Source organism: Stenella coeruleoalba (assembly GCF_951394435.1).
Source record: "Stenella coeruleoalba genome assembly, chromosome: 14".
NCBI lineage: Eukaryota > Metazoa > Chordata > Mammalia > Artiodactyla > Delphinidae > Stenella > Stenella coeruleoalba.
The window spans coordinates 31652466-31670022 of NC_137160.1; positions in this window are offsets into that span (position 1 = coordinate 31652466).

The window sequence follows — 17557 nt, forward strand, 5'->3', positions numbered from 1 at the left end:
AAAAAATTTTTTTTCTTAATAATTATTTTTCATTTTAATAACTTTATTTTATCTTACTTTTTATTTTATCCTCTTTCCTCTCTTTCTTCCTTCCTTCCTTCCTTTCTTTCTTTCTTCCTTCCTTCCTTTCTTTCTTTCTTTCTTTCTTTCTTTCTTTCTTTCTTTCTTTCTTTCTTTCTTTCTTTCTTTCTTTCTTCCTTCCTTCCTTCCTTCCTTCCTTTCTACATATTTCTCACTTTTATTCTGAGCTGTGTGGATAAAAGGCTCTTGGTGCTGCAGCCAGGAGTCAGTGTTGTGGCTCTGAGGTGGGAGAGCCAACTTCAGGACACTGGTCCACAAGAGACCTCCCAGCTCCACATAATATCAAAGGGCAAATATCTCCCAGAGAGCTCCATCTCAACAACAGCACCCAGCTTCACTCAACGACCAGCAAGCTACAGTGCTAGAAACCGTATGCCAAACAACTAGCAAGACAGGAACAAAACCCCACCCACTAGCAGAGAGGCTGCCTAAAATCATAATAAGTCCACCAACTCCCCAAAACATACGGCCAGACGTGGACCGGCCCAGCAGAAAGAAAAGATCCAGCCTCATCCACCAGAACACAGGCACTAGTCCCCTCCACCAGGAAGCCTACACAATCCACTGAACCAACTTTAGCCACTGGGGACAGACACCAAAAACAACGGGAACTATGAACCTGCAGCCTGCAAAAAGGAGACCCCAAACACAGTAAGATAAGCAAAATGAGAAGACAGAAAAACACACAGCAGTTGAAGGAGCAAGATAAAAACCCACCAGACCTAACAAATGAGGAGGAAATAGGCAGTCTACTTGAAAAAGACTTCAGAATAATGATAGTAAAGATGATCCAAAATCTTGGAAATAGAGAAAATGCAAGAAACGTTTAACAAGGACCTATAAGAACTAAAGATGAAACAAGCAATGAAGAACAGCACAATAAATGAAATTAAAAATACTGTAGATGGGATCAATAGCAGAATAACTGAGGCAGAAGAACGAATAAGTGACCTGGAAGATAAACTAGTGGAAATAACTACTGCAGAGAAGATTAAAGAAAAAAGAATGTAAAGAACTGAGGACAGTCTCAGAGACCTCAGGGCCAACACTAAACACACCAACATTCAAATTATAGGGGTTCCAGAAGAAGAAGAGAAAAAGAAAGAGACTGAGAAAATATTTGAAGAGATTATAGTTCAAAACTTCCTTAATATGGGAAAGGAAATATTTAATCAAGTCCAGGAACACAGAGAGTCACAAACAGGATAAATCTAAGGAGAAACACACCAAGACACATATTGATCAAACTGTCAAAAATTAAACACAAAGAAAACATATTAAAAGCAGCAAGGGAAAAACAACAAATAACACAAAAGGGAATCCCTATAAGGTTAACAGCTGATCTTTCAGCAGAAACTCTGCAAGCCAGTAGGGGCTGGCAGTACATATTTAAAATGATGAAGGAGAAAAACCTACAACCAGGATTACCCTACCCAGCAAAGATCTCATTCAGATTTGATGGAGAAATTAAAACCTTTACAGACAAGCAAAAGCTGAGAGAGTTCAGCACCAGCAAACCAGCTTTACAACAAATGCTAAAGGAACTTCTCTAGGCTAGAACCACAAGAGAAGGAAAAATCCTACATTAACAAACCCGAAGCAATTAAAAAAGAGTAGGGACATACATATTGATAATTACCTTAAATGTAAATGGATTAAATGCTCCCACTAAAAGACACAGATTGGCTGAATGGATACAAAAACAAGACCCATATATATACTGTCTACAAGAGACCCACTTCAGACCTAGAGACACATACAGACTGAAAGTGAGAGGATGGAAAAAGATATTCCATGGAAATGGAAACCAAAAGAAAGCTGGAGAGAAGCAACACTCATATCAGACAAAATAGACTTCAAAATAAAGACTATTAGAAGAGACAAAGAAGGACACTACATAATGATCAAGGGAGCAATCCAAGAAGAAGATATAACAATTGTAAATATTTAGGCACCCAACATAGGAACACCTCAATACTTAAGGCAAATACTAACAGCCAGAAAAGGGGAAATCAACAGTAACACAATCATAGTAGGGAACTTTAACACCCCGCTTTCAGCAATGGACAGATCATCCAAAATGAAATAAATAAGGAAATACAAGCTTTAAATGATACATTAAACACGATGGACTTGATTTATATTTATAAGACATTCCATCCAAAACCAACAGAATACACATTTTTCTCAAGTGCTCATGGAACATTCTCCAGGATAGACCATGTCTCAGGTTACAAATCTAGCCTTGGTAAATTTAAGAAAATTGAAATTGTATCAAGTATCTTTTCCGACCACAACGCTATGAGACTAGATATCAATTACAGGAAAAGATCTGTAAAAAATACAAACACATGGAGGTTAAACAATACAGTACTTAATAATGAAGAGATCCCTGAAGAAATCAAAGAGGAAATCAAAAAATACCTAGAAACAAATGACAATGGAGACACGACGACCCAAAACCTATGGGGTGCAGCAAGAGCAGTTATAAGAGGGAAGTTTATAGCAGTACAATCTTACCTTAATAAACAGGAAATATCTTGAATAAACAACCTAACGTTGCACCTATAGCAATTAGAGAAAGAACAAAAAAAAACCCAATGTTAGTGGAAGGAAAGAAATTATAAAAATCAGATCAGAAATAAATGAAAAAGAAATGAAGGAAATGATAGCAAAGATCAATAAAACTAAAAGCTGGTTCTTTGAGAAGAAAAACATAATTGATAACCCATTAGCCAGACTCATCAAGAAAAAAAGGGAGACGACTCAAATCAATAGAATTAGAAATGAAAAAGGAAAAGTAACAACTGACACTGCAGAAATACAAAAGGTCATGAGAGATTACTACAAGCAACTCTATGCCAATAAAATGGACAAACTGGAAGAAATGGACAAATTCTTAGAAATGCACAACTGCCAAGACTGAATCAGGAAGAAATTGAAAATATAAACAGACCAATCACAAGCACTGAAATTGAAACTGTGATTAAAAATTTTGCAACAAAAAAAACCCAGGAACAAATGGCTTCATAGGCGAATTCTATCAAGCATTTAGAGAAGAAATAACACCTACCCTTGTCAAACTCTTTCAAAATATAGCAGAGGGAGGAACACTCCCAAACTCATTCTATGAGGCCACCATCACCCTGATACCAAAACCAGACAAAGATGTCGCAAAGAAAGAAAACTACAGGCCAATATCACTGATCAACATAGATGCAAAAATCCTCAAAAAAATACTAGCAAACAAAATCCAACAGCACATTAAAAGGATCATACAGCATGATCAAGTGGGGTTTATTCCAGGAATGCAAGGATTCTTCAATATACGCAAATCAATCAACGTGAGAAACCATGTTAAAAAATTGAAGGAGAAAAACCATATGATCATCTCAATAGATGCAGAAAAGCTTTCGAGAAAATTCAACACCCATTTCTGATAAAAACCCTGCAGAAAGTAGGCATAGAGGGAACTTTCCTCAACATAGTAAAGGCCATATATGACAAACCCACAGCCAATATCATCCTCAATGGTGAAAAACTGAAAGTATTTTCAATAAGATCAGGAACGGGACAAGGCTGCCTACTCTCACCACTCTTATTCAACATAGTTTTGGAATTTTTAGCCACAGCAATCAGAGAAGAAAAGGAAATAAAAGGAATCCAAATCAGAAAGGAAGAAGTGAAGCTGTCACTGTTTGGAGATGACATGATACTATAAATAGAGAATCCTAAAGATGCTACCAGAAAACTAGTAGAGCTAATCAATGAATTTTGTAAAGTAGCAGGATACAAAATTAATGCACAGAAATCTCTGGCATTCCTATACACTAATGATGAAAAATCTGAAAGTGAAAGCAAGAAAACACTACCATTTACCATTGCAACAAAAGAATAAAATATCTAGGAATAAACCTACCTAAGGAGACAAAAGACCTGTATGCAGAAAATTATAAGACACTGATGAAAGAAATTAAAGATGATACAAATAGATGGAGAGATATACCATGTTCTTGGATTGGAAGAATCAACATTGTGAAAATGACTCTACTACCCAAAGCAATCTACAGATTCAATGCAATCCCTATGAAACTACCACTGGCATTTTTCACAGAACTAGAACAAAAAATTTCACAATTTGTATGGAAACACAAAAGACCCCGAATAGTGAAAGCAATCTTGAGAAAGAAAAATGGAACTGGAGGAATCAGGCTTCCTGACTTCAGACTATACTACAAATCTACAGTAATCAAGACAGTATGGTACTGGCACAAAAACAGAAAGATAGATCAATGGAATAGGTTAGAAAGCCCAGAGATAAACCCATGCACATATGGTCACCTTATCTTTGGTAAAGGAGGCAGGAATGTACAGTGGAGAAAGACAGCCTCTTCAATAAGTGGTGCTGGGAAAACTGGACAGGCACAAGTAAAAGTATGAGAATAGATCACTCCCTAACACCATATGCAAAAATAAGTTAACGGATTAAAGACCTAAATGTAAGGCCGGAAACTATCAAACTGTTAGAGGAAAACATAGGCAGAACACTCTATGTCATAAATCACAGCAAGATCCTTTTTCACCCATCTCCCAGAGAAGTGGAAATAAAAACAAAAATAAACAAATGGGACCTAATGAAACTTCAAAGCTTTTGCATAGCAAAGGAAACCATAAAAAAGACCAAAAGACAACCCTCAGAATGGGAGAAAATATTTGCAAATGAAGCAACTGACAAAGGATTAATCTCCAAAATTTACAAGCAGCTCATGCAGCTCAATAACAAAAAAACAAACAACCCAATCCAAAAATGGGCAGAAGACCTAAATAGACATTTCTCCAAAGAAGATACAGACTGCCAACAAAGACATGAAAGAATGCTGAATGTCATTAATCATTAGAGAAATGAAAATGAAAACTACAATGAGATATCATCTCACACCAGTCAGAATGACCATCATCAAAAAATCTAGAAAAAATAAATGCTGGAGAGAGTGTGGAGAAAAGGGAACACTCTTGCACTCCTGGTGGGAATGTGAATTGGTGGAGAATGGTATGGAGGTTCCTTAAAAAACTGCAAATAGAACTACCATATGACCCAGCAATCCCACTACTGGGCATATACCCTGAGAAAACCGTAATTCAGAAAGGGTCATGTACCATAATGTTCATTGCAGCTCTATTTACAATAGCCAGGACATGGAAACAACCTTAAGTGTCCATCATTGGATGAATAGATAAAGAAGATGTAGCAAATATATACAATGGAATATTACTGAGCCATAGAAAGAAAGAAAATTGAGCTCTTTGTAATGAGATGAATGGATGTAGAGTCTGTCATACAGAGTGAAATAGGTCAGAAAGAGAAAGACAAGTACCGTATGCTAACACATGTCTATGGAATTTAAGAAAAGAAAAAAAACGTCCTGAAGAACCTAGGGGTAAGACAGGAATAAAGACAGAGACCTACTAGAGAATGGATTTGAGGGTATGGGGAGGGGGATGGGTAAGCTGTGACAAAGTGAGAGAGTGACATGGACATATATACACTATCAAACCTAAAGTAGATAGCTAGTTGGAAGCAGCCACATAGCACAGGGAGATCAGTTTGGTGCTTTGTGACCATCTAGAGTGGTGGGATATAGAGGGTGGGAGGGAGGGAGATGCAAGAGGGAAGATATATAGGAACATATGTATATGTATAACTGATTCACTTTGTTATAAAGTAGAACTGGCACACCATTGTAAAGCAATTATATTCCAATCAAGTTGTTAAAAAAATAAAAGTTACTCTGAAAAAAAAAACTACTCTCCCTTACACCGTACACAAAAATAAAGTAAAAATGGATTAAAGACTTAATGTAAGACCTGATACTCTAAAACTCTTAGAGGAAAACATAAGCAGATCACTGTCTGACATAAATCACAGCAAGGTCTTTTATGATCCACCTCCTAAAGTAATCAAAATAAAAACAAAGATAAACAAATGGGACCTAATTAAACTCAAAAGCTTTTGCACAGTGCAAGAAGCCATAAACGAAACAAAAAAACAACTTACAGAATTGGAGAAAATATTTGCAAATAATGTGCCTGCCAAAGGATTACTCTCCATAATTTATGAACAGTTCATGTGGCTCAATATCAAAAAAACAAATAACCCAACAAAAAATGGGCAGAAGACCTAAACAGAATTTCTTGGCTGGCCAAGAGGAACATGAAAATATGTTCAACATCACTAATTATTAGAGAAATCAAAGCTACAAAGAGGTATCACCTCACACCAGTCTGAATGGCCATCATCAAAAAATCTACAAACAATAAACACTGGAGACAGTGTGGAGTAAAGGGAATACTCCTACACTGTTTGTGGGAATGTAAATTGTTACTGTCACTATGGAGAACTGTATGGAGGTCCCTTAAAAACTAAAATAAGAGCTACCGTATGATCCAGCAATTCCACTCCTGTCATATATCCAGAGAAAAACATCGTTTGAAAGGATATATGTGCCCCAATGTTCACTGCAGTGATGTTTACAAAAGCCAATCCATGGAAGCAACCTAAATTTCCATCAGCAGATGAACGTATACAGATGTGGTACATGTATACAATGGAGTATTACTCAGCCTTCAAAAAGAATGAAATAATGACATTTGCAGCAACATGGATGGATCTGGAGATTATCACACTAAGTGAAGTAAGTCAGGCAGAGAAAGACAAATATCATATGATATTGCTTACATGTGGAATCTAAAAAAATGGAAATAATACAAATTTACAAAGCAGAAATAGACTCACAGACTTAGAGAATGAGATTTTGGTTACGGGGGGGGGGGAGACTTCGTGTGGGGGAGAGATAGATTGGGAGTTTAGGATTGACATGTGTACACTACTATATTTAAAATAGGTAACCAACAAGGACCTACTGCATAACACAGGGAATGTTGCTCAATATTCTGTAAATACCTAAATGGGAAAAGAATATGAAAAATAATAGATACATATATATGTATAACTAAATCACTTTGCAGTATACCTGAAAGTAACACAATAGTGTTAATCAACTGTGCTCCAATATATATTAAAAATTTTAAGAATAAAGAAATAGATATGTAGTAGGTTTTGAGGTGATTAAATGTTGACTATCTTGAGGCTACAGATATCACTAGAAAACAAACAGGTAAATATAACTTTTTATATAAATATAAAAAGACCCCCATGGAGAATATATCTTTGGGGATGCCAAAAGAAAGGAGAAATATTCGAGTTAGCATGGAAAAGATATATACAAAAGACTCAATAGTTTTAGTGTTTTACAAAAGGACTCAAAGTCGAGGCAACATTCTTGGCATACCAAAGAATAGTATAATCCCCATAAAGCTGATTATTTTTGTAGTGGGTCCACAGGTGATAAGAAAATTGATCCATAAAGAAGAGGAAAAGGGAATATTCCTTTCACAGACAGCAAAGGTAAAGAGATTGGAACAATAGCAAGAGACACAAAATTAAACACCCTAACACCCTTCCAGCCCCACCCCAAAAAAAAACAAAACACAGGGATAAGTAAAAAGATAATAAATAGGTAGATCTGGATGTGGTCAATCACTAAATGCTTGTCAGTGTGAAGTGAAAACTTCACAACTGTATGTGAATGAGGAATTTTCTAAAAGGTTTCCTTTAAAAAGATGTAATAGTTTGAAGGAGCATGAATCAAAATAGGTAAGGATTAGGGAGGGAGGTAAGGTTGAAGGATGAAAAGAATATAATCTATATAAAATAAAACTATATTTTGAGAGAATACAGTAAGTCTGACTCAATGAGGAAGAACAATATGAAACTAAAATGGAGAGATGAGAGAAAAAGATCTAAGTAAAAGGTGACGGCCTAATCAACAGAATTGTCATGAGCAGTATGTGAGGTCAGAGAGGTGCTGTGTGGGTCCCATAATGTGCCCATGTAGTCCCCTTTTTTTGCTGACTTGATATTTTCTTGTTTCACCAGGAGCTTGGGAGATGTGGGAATAGAGCGATTAGTTTTCAGTCACTTATTCCAGGGAAATGGAACTTGGAGAGATGTTGGATAGGAGCATCCTTCAGCAATATACTTACCCTGGAGGTGATATTTTCTATTTTGACCCCGCCTCAGTATTAATTGTACTGACTGATCATTGTCACCATTCCAACCCCTGAAAATTTTTAACATAACAAATTGGCCAGCAGTGAGACCTGGGTTACTCTCACATTCACTATGTACCAAAGAAGTCAGTTCATAATTAAATATTTGAGCAAACTCTTCTAATGTGATAAAGACAGGAGTAGCCAGCTTACCTTAGAGATGGTTAAGAATGAAAGAGTGTAAATAGTTCAGTTGTACTGATTTTATAAATAACATACTTGGCTATAACTTCAGAAATAATTCATAGTACAGTTCCAGGCCTGGAAAATGCTGTCCTGATGGCTTGGTTTGGAATCAGAGTGATGGAATCATATCTTATCCTTTGGCTTTGTCCTTATGATGCATTTGATGTTACCAGTATATAAATGTTCAAACATTGCTTCTCAATATAGCATTCTTTTGAAGGTTAAAATGTTTCCTTTCAAATGAACTATTGATAAAATATTTTTAAAATTATAAAGCCACTTTTTGTATTGCTGAAGATCTGTATCAATACAGGTAAAATTTACTTTCCTTCCCACAATTTGAGTGCTTATGCAAAAGGACTGTACATGTTAATTGAAGTGGGTTATATGAAGGGATTTGAAAAAGGCTGCTTTTCTGAAGAATCTAAAGAAGATGTTTCTATTTCAAATCCTAAGTTAGTTCCATGTCAGCCTTAACATGAATGAGAAACTCAATTTACTGGGACCATATGTTTTATTTTTTATTTATTTATTTATTTTTTGCAGTACGCAGGCCTCTCACTGTTGTGGCCTCTCCCGTTGTGGACCACAGGCTCCGGATGCGCAGGCTCAGCGGCCATGGCTCACAGGCCTAGCTGCTCCATAGCATATGAGATCTTTCTGGACTGCGGCACGAACCCATGTCCCCTGCATTGGCAGGCAGACTCTCAACCACTGCGCCACCAGAGAAGCCCGGACCATATGTTTTAAATGAACAAAATCTTGGAGATTTTCCATGCTTACTAAGAAATTAAGGTTTTTTTCTATCTATATTGTACTAAGACATAGTTTTGTGAGTAGGGAATTTTGAAAGGATTTGCAACTTTACTGGAGCACAAATTCTCACAAGATTTAAAATGTATAGGTAAATAAATAAACTGTGTGTGAGAAATTTCAAAGCTCAAGTAATTGATCAGCAAGTTATTGAGTACATACTATGCATAGATCCTGTACTAGTTACTATAGAGGGGAAACAAGAAGGATGTAAATATTTATGAAGCACCATTGTGTAGCAGGTATTAGCTACATTGTTTTCATGCATATATTCAATCCTTATCACAATCTGACTAGTTGTTCTCATTTTATGGACGAAAAAGCTGAAGCCCAGGGCAAAAACTTGTGCCTGGAAGTGATAACTTGTGTCATGGAGATAATAATTTATAGACTTCTGTGAGATTTTATCTAACTCTTTTACATTATTTTTAACACCCTGGAGAGGAAGAGAAAGAGTTCTATCAGTCATTATTAAGAAGAAAATAGGGCTGTTCGTATTTCATTCTCTACCTCCTGAAGGTTATATTTAGAAGAGATCTAAACCCTCTGGACTAACACTGTCTTTTATACGTTCATGCCTTTTTAATATTTAAATTAATATAATTGAACATTATTATATCCTATATAAATAAAAATGTGTTTACTTTGTTTTATATGTGAAAAATTACACCTAATATTATAAGTGCTGAGAAAACAGGATAAACCAGAGTCCCCACTGTATTTGAAAGATGGTGAAACTGAGGCCCCAGGAGTTGAATGGACTTGCCAAATTCATGTACACAGTAGTATCAGAGTCACATTTAGAATGCAGACTTCATGACCGCCATTTAAGCTGTTTTTGTACTACACATAAATTTTTACACAGGGTAAGCTAAATAAAAGTTGAACCAATTATCCAATGAATTTCATGTAACTTGGGCCCATTCTTAGATTTCTCTCTTTGTTCCATTGCCTACCATCCCTTCCCCTTGCTCAGAAAACAAAACAAATATAAAATCTCACAGCTATACTTTAAGATTTAAATGGAGTTTTTAAAAACCCTATAAGTGTTTTAAATATTGATCTTTCTATGTGTTTGTGGTTTGATATATAAAGGTTGTTCCTCAGTGATAGAGCATGATTAGGGTCCACTTACTTTCCCTGCATTCACATCTGGTTCTTCCAGTGCAGACTCAGGTTTTTCAGCAAATCTTACTCAGTAATTATAAGATTTTACTTCCAACATGCATTTTATGTATTATGATTTTTAATCTTATTTGAGGATAAAGAGGATAAATCTTATTATAAAATAAGATTTTATAATCTTATTTGAGAAGGCAAATAAATGATCTATTCCCTATGTTCACATGAGACATCTGAGGTCCAGAAATGTTAACAGATTTGTTCAGGAGTACACAGAAGTAAGTAAGAACTATGAAAGGAATTCAAGTTTTCTAACAATAAATTGTTTCTCCACCAAATTTCATGAGAAAAGTAGAGAAATATCCAAATATCAGATGAGATCTACATGTTCTTCTCTAGTTCTGGGACACATCTTGAAATTACCTTGATAAAATTTTGTCAAGTGCAAAGTATGTATGGAATATTATACAAATCATTGGGCAGGGAGAGAGTGTTATTCCTACATACTGTTCCTGACATGACCCCTTCCCTCTAGGAGTTCAACATCTCATGGGAGAAAATAATGTATACTATAATAATAATTTATATTATAAAACGATAAGGTTATATTAGGACTCTGACATAGAGCTGTGTAAACTCAGGATAAGGGATGCTAAATCTGCATGCTAAAGTTAAGAAGGAATCATAGCAGTGATGATATTTGAATTGTGTACTAAAGGATGAGAAGTATTTCTTGAGGTTGAGAACAGAAAGTAAAGGGAGTGCTGGGGGTGGAAAGGATGAGAATTTAATGGTAACAGAGCATGCAAATACAAAAAGGAATGTGAGAGTTAGTTACAATTTTTTATGAAGGGATCTTGATAGCTTGATGTCTTTTGGGGCAGTTGGAAAAACCTCTCCTGAGATTTGCTTAAAACCTACTTAGGAAAACTGAAAGCTAAAACAAAACAAAACAAACTGAAAGCATATAACTTATTAGGGAACTCAGAATTTATTAGAATGCATCCGTTGTGGATTTTTTTGTAATGGGAAAACTGATTTGTAAAGTAAGTAATCATACTCTGCCCCACACCTTTCTTCAATTTGGCTCTTTTTTACATTGAGTTTTGTGTAGCAGGATTCTATAAAATGAAAGCGATAGGGATATTTTCTGCTGTAAACAGAAAGCAGCACAAAGCCAATTCTTCAACCACAAAGAATTGGTATAAGAAGGTAGAAGATCAAGCCTTTATCTGATGAATTAAATCAAGGCCAACAACCAAGTGCATCAATCACTTCCTTAAGGCACTGTGTTTTACCTCGTTAGTAGAACTTTGGATCTGACAAAGCTGAATAATTGTCAAATCATGACCATGTGTTATTTGAACGTTCTGAATTGCAAAGACAAAAGAAAAGATAAACAAGGGAAAAATTAAAATATTACAAGACTTAGTGAACTCTCTGCTGTCACCCTTGTCACCACCTTAATTATACTGTTGATCATCATTCACTTGCAATATTGTCAACAAGAATTATCCAAGTCCAAATAAGGCTCAGTAGTAAAGTAAATTGGTGCCTACCCACTGAAGTAATGATTGAAAGTATAATTCATGTAAAAGATGTTGACTGATAATATGTCTAAGATTATATGCACTCTATAGATTTTAAATTGATTTAAAAAAGGAGTTAGTACAGCTATGTCTTTACCAGAGAAAGGGCCTGGAGATGGATATGCTTGTATCGGTCCCTAACTACCCACATGTTGCTGGGCTCCTTCACAGTCATACATTTACCCTGGTGTCCCAATGGCTAAAGGTCTCTCAAATTCACCTGGCCCCCATTTATTCCCTAATTTGATCTTGTGAGGTAAGCATAAGTGTCTACACTTTGTATGTGAGGAAATTGAGGTCCACATAAAAAAAAAAAAGTAATATGCCCAGAGAGACAGAGATATTAAATGATGGTCCTGAAGTGCCTACACATACATGTCTAAGTTCAATGGTTACACTATTTTAATTTCCTACCCTAAGAAATTTTATTTTATTTCTTGAGGATATGATACAAAGAACCTGAGTTCTAATTCAGCTGAATCTTCATAGATACATTTTAAACATCAGACAAAATCATGTACACCAAAATACTTGAAAAAATTTAATTTTCTATGCAAACAACACGGAGTGTTACCTTTATTAGGTGGGGTGGGGGAAAGTATGGGAAGGTCTGACCAAGCATTTCAACATGTATGGATCAAAGACATTATGTTCTGGTCCATTCAGGGACCCCTGGAGACCTCGACCACATAGAGAAGGGATGATAATTCTCTCAATTTGAGAAAATCAAGTACTAACCCAGTAATAATAAGAAATTATTAAAGTCTGCTATCATACGAATGAAGAAAGTAAACAAGGTCTACTAGGTGCTCATCTATTACAGGGACAGTGTTCTTTCTTTCTCTCTCTCTCTCAATCCCCGTGTGTGTGTGTGTGTGTGTGTGTGTGTGTGTGTGTGTATGACAGAGTAATTGATAGAAACTGTAGGTCACAAACAGAAAATACCTTCCCTGTCCATTTATTTAACAAGATTAAGGGTTGTGGTGTGTCTGTGTGTGCCCAGACCTTGAAAGGCCCTGAACTGTTACCAAGAATTAGACATAATCCTCACCCTGTCCAGTGGGATAAAAAGGATGTATAAATAGAGAATTATAATGCAGTGGGGTAGGCACAAAGATAGAGATGTATACGTGGTATTTTAAAAGCAATGCAAACTGTGGCTCAGGAAATTAGTTACCTACCACAGGTTGCTCAGCTGTTCAGGCATAGCATTGGGACCAGAAGACTCTTAAATTACTGGATCATGGATTTTTTTTTCCTTTAGATCATACTGCCTCCCATAAACCAACATAAAATCTACTTCTCCTAATTGGAGTTTAGGTTGCTTATGGTGACTCTTTTTGAGTGTGTATGTGTTTGCAGTGGCGGAATTGTGACTGTATACACTGATAGGTGGCAGTCCTCTGCATTGCTTACAAGCATGTAAGAAATTCTCTTATCACTGATTTTGGCTGTTATTTGCAAAGCCCATCAATGATCTCAACTCAGTCACTCAGGCTTTGCTCATAAATGTCAGCTCTTTGATGACTGTCACCAAACAGTACTACTACCTGCTCTTCTGGTTCATCAGCAGGCATCAGCTAAGTGCTGTTACTGGCAATGTGCCAGGTAATCTGTTCTGCCCTTTCTGCTTGCTATAACCCTACTCCAGCTGACACAATCACATTATCATTGAAACATGACCTATTCTTGTCTCCACACTCTCAGGTACTTCAATACTGCCACTACCAAGTGTATTAGAGGGATAGAAGTATGTGCCAGATTCTCCCTAGAGTATGTGTGAAGGATGGATTATGCTGGAGTATGCTGAGGATGATGGTTTATCTAGGGATGTTGTATTGAGGTGGGAATCAGAAGATACACACAGTTCAGAATCCCAGGGAAAAATATCTTTTATTAAACCGTAGTGAAATTGTATAGAAAATTTGTGGTCTCACAATGGAGCACCAGACAAGAACTTTTAACTGGTTATATAAGTTGCAGAGGCCTTTATTCAGTGGACTGCTTGAATAGGGAAGTGATTCTTTGGGTAGTCACTAACTGAATGGATAAGAAAACCTTAGATAGTTTATTACCACATAGTTCCTCTTAATATGCTTTAAAATGAGAAACAATTATGTCAGAGTACATGTCATGTATATAAATCTCTGTGCACTCACAAGGAGGAATGATTGTTGTTTTGTCTAAACTATTTCTCTGTCTTTTAATTTCTTCCCCCAATGAAAAGCAGAATGAGAACCCACATCTTTGAGTCTTACATATGTCTGACCTTGTTCAACGTGCTTTATGTACATTATTTAATTGAATCCTCACAAAAATGCTAAGCATATTTGTGGTGATTATCTGTAATTCACAGATGAGTAAAATGAGGCTTGAAGAGGGTGAGCAGTTTGCTCAGGAACACAGAACCTGTGTCTGGGCAGATCTTAGTCACCTCCAAATCCCAGGTCCTTAACACTGTCTACTATGCCACTCACCATCCCATGTTCTTAATCTATCCTTGATCTTCATTATAAGGCCTCAGCATAGAAACTATGACAGAATAATGTGAACTGGAGGCTTTAACATCCTAGCAAATACAGATTTGTGTTTTCTCATCTGTAAATAAGGAATAACAATAATAGATACTGCAATGACTGCTTTTTATAGAGCAGTTATAACAAAGCCTGACACATGGTAAGTGCTGAGTATGCTTGTAACATAAAGGCATAACTTTGTTTTTAATTATTTGTCTTAACAGAATTTGACTTTGAGCAGGTCACTTAAGCTCTTTGTTTTTCATTTTTATTGAGGTATAGTTGATTTAAAATATGTTAGGTTTAGGGGTACAATATAGTAATTAAAATTTTTACAGATTATAATCCAATTAAAGTTATAAAATATTGGCTATATACCCTATGTTATAAAATATATCCTTGTAGCTTATTTATTTGTACATAGTAGTTTGTATCTCTTAATCCTTTACCCCTATCTTACCCCTACCGGCTACCCTCTTCACACTGGTAAACAATAGTTTATTCCCCATATGGGTGAGTCTGTTTCTCTTTTGTTATATTCACTCATTTGTTTTATTTTCCACAAGTAGTGATAACATACAGTATTTGTCTTTCTCTGTCTGGCTTACTTGACTAAACATAATATACACTTCAGATTGAACTGTGTTGCTGCAAATGGCAAAATTTCATTCTTTTATATGGCTGAGTAGTGTTCTATTGTGTGTGTGTGTGTGTGTGTGTGTGTGTGTATGACATCTTCTTTACCCAATCATCTGTTGATGGACACTCAGATTGCTTCCAAATCTTGATTATTATCAATAATGCTGCTATGAACATTAGAATGCATGAATCTTTTCAAATTATTTTCATTTTCTTCAGTTATATACCAAGGAATGGAATTACTAGATTATATGGCAGTTCTATTTTTAGATTATTAAGGAAACTTCAAATTGTTTTGCACAGTGGCTGTACCAATTACATTCCCACCAACAGTATACAAGGGAACCCTTTTATTTGCATTTTGTTATTTGTGGTCTTTTTGATGGTAGCCATTCTGACAGGTATGAGGTGATATTGTGATTTTGACTTGCATTTCTCTGATTATTAGTGATGTTGATCATCTTTATATATGTCTATTGACCACCTGTATGTCTTCTTTGGAAAAATATCTATTCAGGTCTTCTGTCCATTCTTTAATTGGGTTGTTTGTTTTGGGGATATTAAGTTGTATGAGCTGTTTATATATTTTTGATATTAACCCCTTATCTGTCATACCATTTGAAAATATTTTCTCCCATGTAGTAGTTGTCCGTTTATTTTATCAATTGTTTCCTTTGCTATACAAAAGTTTTTAAGTTTTATTAGGTCCCATTTATTTACCTTTGCTTTTATTTCCTTTGCCTTAGGAGAAAGATTAAAAAAAAAAGGAACAATGCTATGATTTATGTCAAGGAGAGTTCTGCCTATCTTATCTTAGAGGAGTTTTATGGTTTCTGGCCTTATATTTAGGTCTTTAATCAATTTTGAGTTTATTTTTGTATGCAGTGTGAGAAAATGTTCTAATTTATTATTTTACCTGTAACAAATGACTTATTGAGTGTGCATTTTTCCTCATTGTACATTCTTGCTTCCTTTGTTGTGGATTAATTGACCATAAGCGTATGGGTTAATTTCTGGGCTTTCTGTCCTGTTCCATAAATTTTTGTGTCTTTTTGTTGTTGTTGTTCCAGTACCATACTGTTTTGATTACTATAGCTTTCTAGTATAGTTTGAAGTCAGGGAGTGTAATACCTCCAACTCTGTTCTTCTTTCTCAAGATTGTTTTAGCTATTCAAGGCCTTTTGTGCTTTTATAGAAAATTTTAAATGATTTGTTCTAGTTTTGTGAAAAATGCCCTTGGATTTTGATAGGGATTGCACTGAATTCCTTGGGTAGTATAGTCAATTTAACAGTATTAATTCTTCCAATCCATAAACACAGTTTATCTTTCCATTTGTGTCATCATCATTTTCTTTCATCAATGTCTTATAGTTTTTTGATTACAGGCCTTTTACTTCCTTAGCTAGATTTGTTCCTAGGTGTTTTATTCTTTTTGATCTGATTGTAAATAATATTGTTTACTTAATTTCTCTTTCATTATTAGTTTATAGATATGCAATAGATTTCTGAATATTAATTTTATATCCTGCAACTTTACTGAATTAATTGATGAGCTCTAGGAGTTTTTGGGTGGTGTCTTTGGGATTTTCTATGCATAGTATTATGTCATCTGCAAACAGTGAAAATTTTTCTTCTTCCTTTGCAATCTGGGGTCGTTTTCTTCTTGTCTGATTGCTGTGCCTAGTACTTCCAATATTATGTTGAATACAAGTGGTGAGAGTGGTCATCCTTGTCTTGTTCTTGTTTTTAGAGAAAATGTTTTTAGCTTTTCATCATTAAGTATGATGTTAGCTGTGCTTTTGTCATATATGGCCTCTATTATGTTGATATATGTTCCTGCTATACCCACTTTGTGAAGAGTTTTTATCATAAATGAATGTTGCATTTTATAAAAAGCCTTTTCTCCATCTATTGAGATGATTACATGATCTTTATTCTTCAATTTGTTAATGTGATATACCACATTGATTGATTTTCAGATATTGAACCATCCTTGTATCCCTGGGATAAATTCTAGCTAATCATGTTGTATGATACTTTCAATATATTGTTGAATTTGGTTTTCTAATATTTTGGTGAGAATTTTGCACCTATTTCTTCAGTTTTATTGGCTTAAATTTTCCTTTTTATGATATCTTTGATTGGTTTGGAGATGAGGGTGAGGATGACCAAATGAGTTTGGAAGCATTCCTTTCTTTGCAATGTTTTAGACTAATTTGAGAAGGATAGATGTTAACATTTCTCTAAATGTTTGGTAGAATTCACCCGTGAAGCCATCTGGTCCTGGACTTTTGTTTGTTGGGAGTTTTAAATTACTGTTTAAGTTTCATTACCAGTAATTTGTCTGCTCATATTTTCTAATTATTCCTGGTTTAGTCCAGAGAGATTGTATATTCTAGGTATTTATCCATTTCTTCAGGGTTTTCCAATTTATTGGTATAT